The sequence below is a fragment of the Gossypium hirsutum genome, chromosome A08 (genome assembly GCF_007990345.1).
Source record: "Gossypium hirsutum isolate 1008001.06 chromosome A08, Gossypium_hirsutum_v2.1, whole genome shotgun sequence".
Taxonomy (NCBI): domain Eukaryota; kingdom Viridiplantae; phylum Streptophyta; class Magnoliopsida; order Malvales; family Malvaceae; genus Gossypium; species Gossypium hirsutum.
Window position 1 is genome coordinate 28,696,059 of NC_053431.1, and position 11,077 is coordinate 28,707,135.

At 36.3% G+C, this 11,077-nt stretch overlaps 1 non-coding gene across 1 annotated transcript; it reads right to left on the minus strand.

Annotated features, from left to right (window-relative positions):
- Window positions 1–1,159: 1,159 nt before the first annotated feature.
- On the minus strand, window positions 1,160–1,266 carry LOC121205690 (small nucleolar RNA R71). The gene has a single exon (XR_005900766.1). It is a non-coding gene; the product is annotated as a small nucleolar RNA R71 (small nucleolar RNA).
- Between the last annotated feature and the right edge of the window lie 9,811 nt (window positions 1,267–11,077).

The following is an 11,077-nucleotide window of genomic DNA, read 5'->3' on the forward strand; positions in this document are numbered from 1 at the left end:
CAAAGTCTTTTATATTCTTATTAGATTTAATTAATCGTTTGAATTGACATAGGGATATGCAAGAGATTGGTTCAATTTAATGAGTATGTATGTGCAATAGCATGTTTGCTTCCTAGAATCTGTTTATTCGGTTGAATTGACATAGGGATTGTCAAGAGATGAATGGATTTTTGTATGTAAGTTTGTTCATAAGTTAGAAAACTATCGGGTTGCTGTGAATTTATTCATAACAGTATAAACATGAGTTTAATAATTTTGAGTTCAAGAAATATAATTAATTCAACACAAGTATGTTACATTGATTAAATCTTATTTGAAATCGTGCATTAGAACTCCTTTGTTATTTTTAATTATTTACTTATTTTTAAATAATTTTTTTCCATCTTTTAAAGCCAAATTATTTTTACCTCACCAAAGTTTTTTACAATTAATTTCATAAATAATTCTTTTACAGTCCCTGTGGGTACGATAACTCGACATTTACTTGTCACTTTATTACTTGTTGCGATTGTGTACACTTGTTGGCGTTGTTGCCGGGGACTGTTTCAAAAAGTCATTATTTTTGAATTCTTTAGTTTTACATTTTGGTTTATATTTCTTTTTAATTTTTAACTAAATTAATTTTTCTGTGATTATTTCAGGTGTTTATGTGTATTGACCGAAACGAACTTTCTAACAGTGAAGAAGATAAGCGAACTAGAGAAGGACTGAAGGAATGAATTTTGAGAATATGAATCAAGGAAATGGAGCAAACCTTGCTGAAAATCCTATCCTTATTGCTGATGATAGGGATAGAGCCTTGAGGCAGTATGCAGTGCCTATTTTTAATGATCTTAATCCGGGTATTAGGATACCCGAAATTGAGGAAAAACAATTTGAGCTGAAGCCAGTCATGTTCCAGATGCTCCAGACAGTGGGCCAATTCAGTGGAATGCCTACAGAGGATCCTCATCTTCATTTAAGACTATTTATGAAAGTGAGCGACTCTTTCAAATTAGCTGGAGTTTCCGAAGATACATTACGATTGAAGCTGTTCCCGTACTCACTAAGGGACAAAGCTCGAGCCTAGTTGAATTCATTGCCACCAAACTCAATTCCTACATGGCAAGAGTTAGCTAAAAGATTCCTCATGAAGTATTTCCCGCCTAGTCAGAATGCTAAGTTGAGGAACAAGATCACTGCTTTCCAACAAATGGATGATGAGTCCTTGTATGAGGCACGGGAACGATACAAAGAGCTACTATAGAAAGGCCCTCATCATGGAATCCCACATTGGATCCAACTTGAGACATTTTATAATAGTCTTAATGCTCACACGAGGATGGCAGTGGATGCTTCTACTATCGGTGCTCTCCTTTCTAAGTCCTATAATAAGGCTTACGAAATCATCGAGAGGATCGCCAGTAACAATTATCAATGGCCAACCAATCGAGCCAGGTCAGGAAGATGAGTTGCTGGAATACATGAAGTGGATGCTCTCACTTCATTCGCATGTCAGGTATTTTCCATATCCTCAATGCTTAAGAATCTTACCACTAATGGGTCTAACAGTTTTGCAGCCCAACCACCTTACCAATTTGAGAGTATAGCCTGTGTTTATTGTGGGGAGGGATATTTTTCGAAGAATGTCCATCAAACCCTGAATCCGTATATTACATTGGCAACCAGAACCAAAACCAAGGAAGGCAATGACTGCAATCCAACTTCTATAACCCATCATGGCAAAACCACCCGAATTTTTCCTGGAGCAACCAAGGGGCTGGAACCAGTAACAACTACGATCAACCTAGACCAACTCAGCCGCCTAGTTTTTCCCAAGAAGCTCAGAAACTAGCTTAGAGAATGCCACTCTAAAAACTACAATAGATTAAAGAATTTATTGAAGGCATACATGGAAAAAAACAATGCCACTCTAAGGAATTTGGAGAATCAAGTGGGCCAGCTGGCTACTAAACTTAGGAACCGACCAGAAGGTGCTTTACCTAGTGATACGGAGAATCCGAGGAATCCGGGGAAGGAGCATTGCAAAGCATTGACATTGAGGAGCGGAAAGACAGTAGGGCCCAACACTATTGAAGCTGAAAAGGAGCCAGCTGATGCTCAAGACTCAGAGGAAGTTCAACCGAGTGTTGAAATTCCAGTTGCACAAGAACCAGAATCTGAAAAACCCAACAAGGTAATTCTAGAACTTGCTGATTCCGATCAACTAACAACTTTATTAGATGCAGAATTGCCACAGAAAATGAATCAACCAATTCCAGTAAAGAAACCACCACCACCCTACCCTCAAAGACTTCAAAAGCAGAAGCAGGAAATTCAATTCAAGAAATTTCTAGACGTACTCAAGCAACTTCACATCAACATCCCGTTGGTTGAAGGCCTTGAACAAATGCCGAACTACATCAAGTTTATGAAGGATATCCTGTCCAAAAAATAAAGACTTGGAGAATTTGAGATGGTAGCTCTGACGAAGGAATGCAGCGCATATCTTCAAGACAAACTACCCCTAAAGCTGAAGGATCCTGGATGTTTTACCATACTTTACAACATTGGAGTAACATATTGTGGTAAGGCTTTATGTGACTTAGGTGCGAGTATTAACTTGATGCCTATGTCAATATTTAGAAAGTTAGGTATAGGTGAAGTTAGACCTACTACGGTTACACTTCAGCTAGCAGATCGATCCTTAGCACACCCAGAAGGAAATATCGAGGACGTATCGGTACGTGTAGATAAATTTATCTTCCCTGTTGATTTTGTTATCCTAGACTTTGAAGCAGACAAAGAAGTGCCAATTATCCTAGGAAGACCATTCTTAGCAAAGGGAAAGACCCTTATTGATATACAGAAGGACAAGCTTATGATGCGTGTTTAGGATGATCAGGTAACATTTAATGTTTTTAGTCTATGCGATTTCCTGACACAATTGATGATTGTTCTGTAGTATCTGACTTAGCAGATTCATTAGTGGAAAAGGAGCTCAACTATGTTGAGGATCCGTTGGAACAAATTTTGACATCAAATCCTCCAAATGATGAAAAGGAGGATGAATACTTATCTTTGTTAGAAGCTAATCAAAGGGGATTTAATCTGCAATCCCGCTTTGAATCTTTGGAGTTAGAGAAGAGGGAGTATGCCCAACTAAAAACATCAATCAAGGAACCACCTAAATTAGAACTCAAGGAATTACCTTCACATTTAAAATATGTTTATTTAGGTAACGCTTCTACTTTGCCTGTGATTGTTTCAGCAGAATTAACTATTGAACAAGAAGAGAAACTCATCTTGGTGTTGAAACAATTCAAGAAGGCTATCGGATGGACCATAGCCGATATCTGTGGTATTAGTCCATCTGTATGCATGCACAAGATTATCCTGGGAGATGGTGAAAAAGGGAAAATTGATGGACAATGAAGACTGAACCCCATTATGAAGGACATGGTGAAAAAGGAGATTATCAAGTGGTTAGATGCGGGTATCATTTATCCTATCTCAGATAGTTCATGGGTAAGTCTGGTTTAGTGTGTGCCAAAGAAGGGAGGTATCACAGTCGTAGAGAACGAGAATAATGAGTTGATACCAACTAGAACAGTTACAGGATGAAGGATTTGTATTGATTACTGGAAACTGAACAAGGCGACTAAGAAAATCACTTTCCTTTTCCATTCTTGGATCAGATGTTGGATAGACTCGCGGGGCGAGACTATTACTGTTTTCTCGATGATACTCGAGGTATAATCAGATTACAGTAGCACCAAAAGATCAGCACAAGACAACGTTCACCTGCGTACATTTGCATTTAGACGTATGCCATTTGGTTTATGTAATGCACCTGCTACATTTCAAAGATGTATGATGTCTATTTTTACTGCCATGGTTGAGAAGTACTTGGAAGTTTTTATGGATGACTTTTTAGTATTCGGTGATACTTATGATGATTACTTAACCAATCTAGATAAGGTACTAAGGCAAAGCGAAGAAACAAACCTAGTACTTAACTGGGAAAAGTGCCATTTCATGGTACGAGAAGGAATTATTCTAGGGCATCGGATAACGAGACATGGAATCGAGGTAGATAAAGCAAAGGTAGATGTTATCGAGAAACTCCCACCTCCAACATCTGTAAAGGGTGTTAAGAGCTTTTTGGGCCACGCCGAGTTCTATTGAAGATTTATCAAGGACTTCTCCAAAATTGCTAAACCCTTATGCAAATTTAGGAGAAGGACATGACGTTCAAGTTCAGTGATGAATGCCTAAAGGCTTTCAAAGATTTGAAGAGTCGATTAGTTACTGTACCCATAATCGTCACACCAGACTGGTATTTGCCATTTGAATTAATGTGTGATGCAAGCGACTTCGCAATAGGGGCTGTCATGGGCTAGCGAAGGAACAAAGTTTTTCATCCCATCTACTATGCAAGCCGTACTCTTACAAGAGCTCAATTGAACTATAAGGTAACAGAAAAAGAGCTACTTGCGATTGTATTTGCTTTTGACAAGTTTCGATCTTATCTTGTAGGTACAAAAGTAACTATTTATACAGACCACTCGGCAATTAAGTATTTACTTGCCAAGAAAGATGCTAAGCCGAGACTAATCCAGTGGGTGCTTCTACTTCAAGAGTTCGATTTAGAAATTCAAGATTGGAAGAGACTAGAAAACCAAGTAACCAAGCTGAACACATACTGAAGGTAAGTCATGTCTATAGTACCCCTTAGTTTGCTGATATTGCTAACTATTTAGCTTATGGTTTGATGCCAATCGATAAGACGTATCAACAAAGGAGAAAATTCTTTCATGATATGAAGTACTATTTCTGGGAAGAGCCATATTTGTTTAAAAAGTGTGCAGATCAAATGATCAGGAGATGCGTGGCAGAAGATGAAGTACAAAAGATATTATACCATTGTCACTCAGCTCCGAGTGGGGGACACTTTGGAGGAACTAGTACGGTGGCCAAGGTATTGCAAGCCGGGTTCTTTTGGCCAAAACTATTCAAAGATGCATATACGTACGTAAAGAGCTTTGACTAATGTCAAAGGGTCGGAAATGTCACCAACAGAAATGAGATGCCTCGAACAAACATCATTGAGGTAGAATTGTTTGATGTATGGGGTATTGATTTTCTTAGTCCTTTTTCCTCCGTCTTTTGGTCACAAGTATATATTGGTAGTAGTAGATTATATGTCCAAGTAGGTCGAGGCTGAAGCCTATCCAACAAACGATGCTAGAGTTGTAATTAAGTTCTTGCAGAAACACGTGTTCACAAGGTTTGGAACCCCAAGAGTTATCATTAGTGATGAAGGGTCCCACTTTGTGAACAAGCGGTTAAAATGGTTATTAGACAAGCACGGAGTGAAACACAAGGTTGCAACAGCTTATCATCCGCAGACGAATGGGCAAGCTAAACTGGTAAATAAGGAAATCAAGCACATACTTGAGAAAGTAGTTTGCCCAAACCGACGTGATTGGTCCAAAAAGTAGGATGATGCTTTATGGGCTTACAGAACAGCATACAAGACACCTTTAGGGATGTCACCTTACAGGTTGGTCTTTGGGAAAGCATGTCATCTACCCTTAGAATTAGAGCACAAGGCTAATTGGGATCTTCGACAACTCAACTTGGATCCTAAGCTTGCTAAAGAGAAACGGATGCTCCAACTCAATAAGCTAGAGGAACTCCAGGTATTCTCCTATGAAAGTGCCAAATTACTCAAGGAAAGACTTAAGAAATGGCATGACAAGCACATTCGAGTTCGAGAATTTGAAGCAGGTCAGCGAGTTTTGTTATTTAATTCTCGACTAAAATTCTTTCCAGGTAAGCTAAAATCACGTTGCTCCGGTCTATTTAAGATTCATCATGTCTATCCATACGGAGTTGTCGAGCTCCAAGGTAAGGGAGGTAATTCTCGAGTTAACGCTCAGCGCCTGAAACACTATTGGGGAGATAAGATTGAACAGAATGAAATTTCATTCATTTTGTCAGATGTTTAAAATTTTCCTATGTTCCTTTTAATAAATGATTTAGGGTATATTTTTTGGATTAGTATGTTTAAATAAATTTTGTCTAGAAAATTGGAACTTAAGCGGGACCGCTTGTGACCCCTCCAATCGTTCCTGGGAATTGATTTTAACATAATTTTCCTAAAAATTATTCTCTAAATAAAGATTTTAATCTTTGATTTTTCAAATAAAAAGGTCAATTTTGACCCGAGTTTTAAATTGTGACTCAATTTCAAATTTTCATTAAGTTTAGGGACTTAATTGAAGTATTTTTAAAATTTGGTTGCTCTTTTCATGAATAATAAAAACTAGATGCCTCTTTTTGTAAATATTTTCAAAAGGCTTCTAGAATAAGTGTTTTTAGTTTAAAAAGAAAAAGAAAAAAATTGATAATTATTAATATATAAGTATACCCGTTATAACATATATTAATTATTATCAATTTTAGGATTTTATTTGGTAAGTTTTTAATAAAGATAATAAGATGATAATCTTTAATATAAAATTATATCTATTATAATTTATATATTAATCTTTATCAACTTAGCATAGAATTAGGATTAATTTTATTTTATCTTTGTTTAAAATAAATTAAATAGCAATTAATAATTTAATATGCACATATCTAATTATTAATTGTTGTTATCTTTATATAGGTTTAGAACATAGAATTTTTATTAATTAAATTGTTTTAAGAATTCTACACTAATTCATATTTCTCCCTCTATAAATACCACCCATCTTCCCATTCATCTAACACTTAAAACCCAAAGCACCAAAACACCAAAGTATCGAACCCCTAGCAACAGCAGCACCAAGCAGTCGGTTAGCACATGTCCAGCTCCATCGTACGCACATCTTGTGCACACAACACGCGCGTTGCCTCGAGCTGCCCCAGCCTCAGCTCGCGCCAGGCCTTCACCCCGTGCGCGATACCTGCCCTCCGCACCATCCTATGCACGCCCAAGTCCTACCTGCTGCCGAACACTCGTGTCACTGATTGCTTCCAACCCTGCTGCGCATCACTGCTCCCACACACACCACGCCCGCATGCCCTAGCTGCTTGTGCGGCATTCTCCTTTCATCCACCCTAAGCCACAAACCCTCCAACCCTCCTGTTAAATTGCCATTTTTTTCCTTCATTATTATTTTTTTTTCTAAAGTTCTTATATTTTTACAAAATAATGTGGTAAGACCTAGTTTTCTCTTAAATTTTAATTTTATTCAATTAATTAATTTTTTTAATTCATTGAATTATTAATAATTTTTATTAAATCTTATTGAGAAAATATTTTTTTCTATCTTATGATCAGGTTAAACATGCCTCGCAAGAGAACTCGTGCTTCCGCTCAAATTGATGAAACACAAAACAAGTTCCACTATGAAAAAGCCAAAGTGAGATACGAAAGTATCTTCTAAAATCAACAGATGCATCCAGAAAAAGGCTTTACATTAAAGGAGAGCAATTACCGAGACTTTATGTCACGTATTCGTCAAGTTGCTGAAACCCTCAATTGGGAGCTGTTTTCTGAAAAGAGACCTAGTGTGGACGAGGAGCTAGTTCGTGAGTTCTATGCGAATTTAACTTCAAGCGAGATGACAGAAGTTCCAGTTCACGGAATCAAGGTATCGATAAATTCAAATGCTTTTAATGAGTTCTTTGAATTACCAGATTTCGAAAATGAAAAATATTCCACATTGATGAGCAATATCAAGCCTAAAAATTTGTAAGAAATTCTCGAGGAACTGACAGTTTAGGGTTCTACATGACTGTGTCAAAATAAGGAATCCACACTTTTCGAAGAGAATATTTGACGCCACTCGCGAAGGTATGGTTTTACTTCATCCGATTCAGCCTTATGCCTAGCTCACATGGGACTACAATCTTATTAGAGCGAATGGTCTTATTGTACTCGATCCTAGCTAGTAAGACCATTGATGTGGGGAAGATCATCTTGCGGAAGATACGAAATTGTGCCATTAAACGGTCTAGCTCTACTCATTTCCCCTTTACAATAACAATTCTTTGCTTGAAAGCTAAAATTCTCACAAATTTAACGAAGACAGGGTATAGCCAAGGCACAATCACAGATTGGGACCTCTACCAAGTAGCTGGAGACTCAGTTCTACAGCAACGAGTTGAAGTAAGTGAGGAACTGGAGGACCCTGATGAAGAAGAAGATCCCATGATGCAATCATTTGAAGTCCCTTGTAAGGTAGAGTCAGTAGAGCCAGAAGCTGAACCTGATGCTGAAACTTCAATATTTAGAGCTCAATCGTCTAGCCTAGACCTTCGAGATGAGCTATCAAAATTGATGGACTTAATGCAACATATGCAATGGCAGCAACAAGCCTACTGGAGATACTAAAAAATAAGGGATGACTCAATGAGAAGTGCTTTTAAGAAAATATACAATGACCCATTTATTTTTGTGCCTGGGTTTCCAGATTTCATATTTGAACTATGGAATCCATTATCAAAGAAGGAGCGAAGTGATTCATGCAAAGGCGATAGTGATGGAGCAAAAGATGAGTCAAATTCGGAAGGGTCTGCAAATAAATAAAGGGGGGATCTTAACTCTATTTTATTTCTATTCTTAAGTCATTTTAGGATTAAGTTTAATTAGAAATCTTTTATTTTTTGCATAATAAGAAACAAAGGAAAATCACTAATAAAATATGAAAAAGTCACAAAGTATAAGTGTGGCAATGGATATATACATGTTTAGGATTGGATTTAGAATGAGCTTGGTACTTAAGTAGTCAAATTGACTCACCTCCTCTTTTCTAAAATCCTACCTGGTGTATAGTATCTATTCACTTTAAACAATGAGGACATTGTTCATTTTAAGTTGGGGGGACCGAAAATTTGAATTATTTCCACTCAGAATAAAATTTTTCTTTTAATTATGATTAGGATATATTTTGTTCAAAACTTTGAATTTTGTTAAGTATGCTCAATTTGAGTATGAATAAAGTTATATTATTTCAATAAATTATTATGTTAGCTTAATAATGACATGAATGTATTTTTAATAAAGCATGCAAATTCGTACCATAAAATTTTTTAATTCTTTAGGAAAGTTAGGTATGCATGAAAGTTTAAGTCTTTAGAATTGACTTAGTAGTTTCTTGAGGCGAAATCCTAGGGTGCATGGAACGTTGGAAATTATTTAGGCAACTATTGTTTGGACCGTTTAAGCCTTTCAAGCCCACCATGGTAAAATTTTATCCTTTGAAACCCAACTTTGAGACTATATGGCCTAATTTTATTTCGACCCTTACAATAATTAGCCATTACTTTTTGCTTAATGATCTTAAAATTGTCCCAAACACTAGACTCAGTAATATTCAAGATGTACTTCGAAAATAAGTTTGAGGGAGTTGAAAAGAAGTATCAATTGCTCGAGAATTGCATTACACAAAGTAAGTGCTCATGTTAATTAAAAAAAAGAGAGAAAAGAGAGCACATGTATTTGAAAAAGATGTACAAAAGAGGATATGAAAGTCAAGTTGGTGTATCGAAGGTAAAATTCTGAAGGTTTTTCTTGAACCAAAATTTATCCATCTTTCACCTACCCCTAGCCTAGCCACGTTACAACCTTGATGAAGACCTATTGATTCAAAGTCCTCATGCTACCTACATTAGTGGAGAGAAATTGCTACGATCAACATACGAAGACATAAGTTAAGCTTAATGATTGCAGCTTAGTCTTGAATAAAAGAATAAAAATCAAATTGGTAAGGGTTAACATGTCTTTGTTACAAAAGCATTTAGTCTAAATTTTTCTATTATAATAAGTTGTTGAATTTAATTAGAAAAATATGTATACTTAAGTAGCATAACTATCAGATTTCTTGTCTTTGAGCATAAGTATTTTAAACTCATAATTTTGGGAAAAATGTTGTTCTGAAGGAATTTTTCAAAGGTGTTTCCAAGAGATTCTTTTCAAAATTTGTGCATTACTAGAGACAAACAATGAATTAAGTTTGGGGGTGTGGAAACACAAAAAATTATATACTTTTTCATACCCAATTTTACTTAAATTCATGCAAATCTGGTTAAATTCTTGTCGAAAAATAATTAAATACTATAAATAATTAAATCATGTTAAAAATATGAACATGGTGAATTTATTTAATTTTATACTTAATTTTGATTAATTTTTATTATTTTCGACAGTTTTGCGCAAAGGGCGAAAATTGGCTCGGTTGACACTGCCGAAAGCACAAAATCGTGATGCAATTTGAAGTATCGAGGCACTTTAATTTCCAGCCTAAGATGGTCCAGAAATGTGTGTTAATTCATAATTTAATTAATTTTAATTTATTCCCCATTTAATGTGGGTTAAATAAATTATTTTTAATTAATTATGGAGAAAGGGTCCAGTTGAACCGCACTGGTCGAGCCAAATTGAGTGAACCGAACCAGCCACTAAATGTGCAGCCCAGAACCATCCATATGCTGACCCAAATCAGCACTTTATCTGATTAAATATGCTTGCAAAAAGGCCCTCAAAAGACTTCTAAATTGCATTCAAACCCCACCTTATATTATGGCTTTGTAGATTTGCCCCAAGCTTAAATTGGCAAAGTTGACACTCTCAACTTTGCCATGTGTGTGGCTGGCCAAGGGAGGTCTCTTTGGATGCTGGAATTTTCTATTTTTAGCAGTAACAATCAGCTATAAAAGCCACCCCTTACTGATCATGCAAAGCATCACTCACTTCACATCATTCTCTTATTCCCTCTCTCACTTTTCTCTCATTTTTTCCATTCCATTCCCTCTTAATCAAGTGCCGATTTCTTCTCTTGGGAAAGAGGCTTCTATCAGCCTTTTTGGAGCAGCAATTAGGTGTTCATAAGCCCCCTTGATAGCCAAGGCCAACGAAGAACGAAGAATGGAGCAACTAGTCAAACCACAGAGAAACACCGGATTTGCCTTTTGTTCCCTGACTCTTTAATTTTTGTTGTTGTTTTGACGAACATGTTTATGAATATTTAAGCTATTGAAATGGTTATTTTAATCAATTTAGCTTAAATTATGTTTGTGTTGGGTTGATTATATTCTGCCT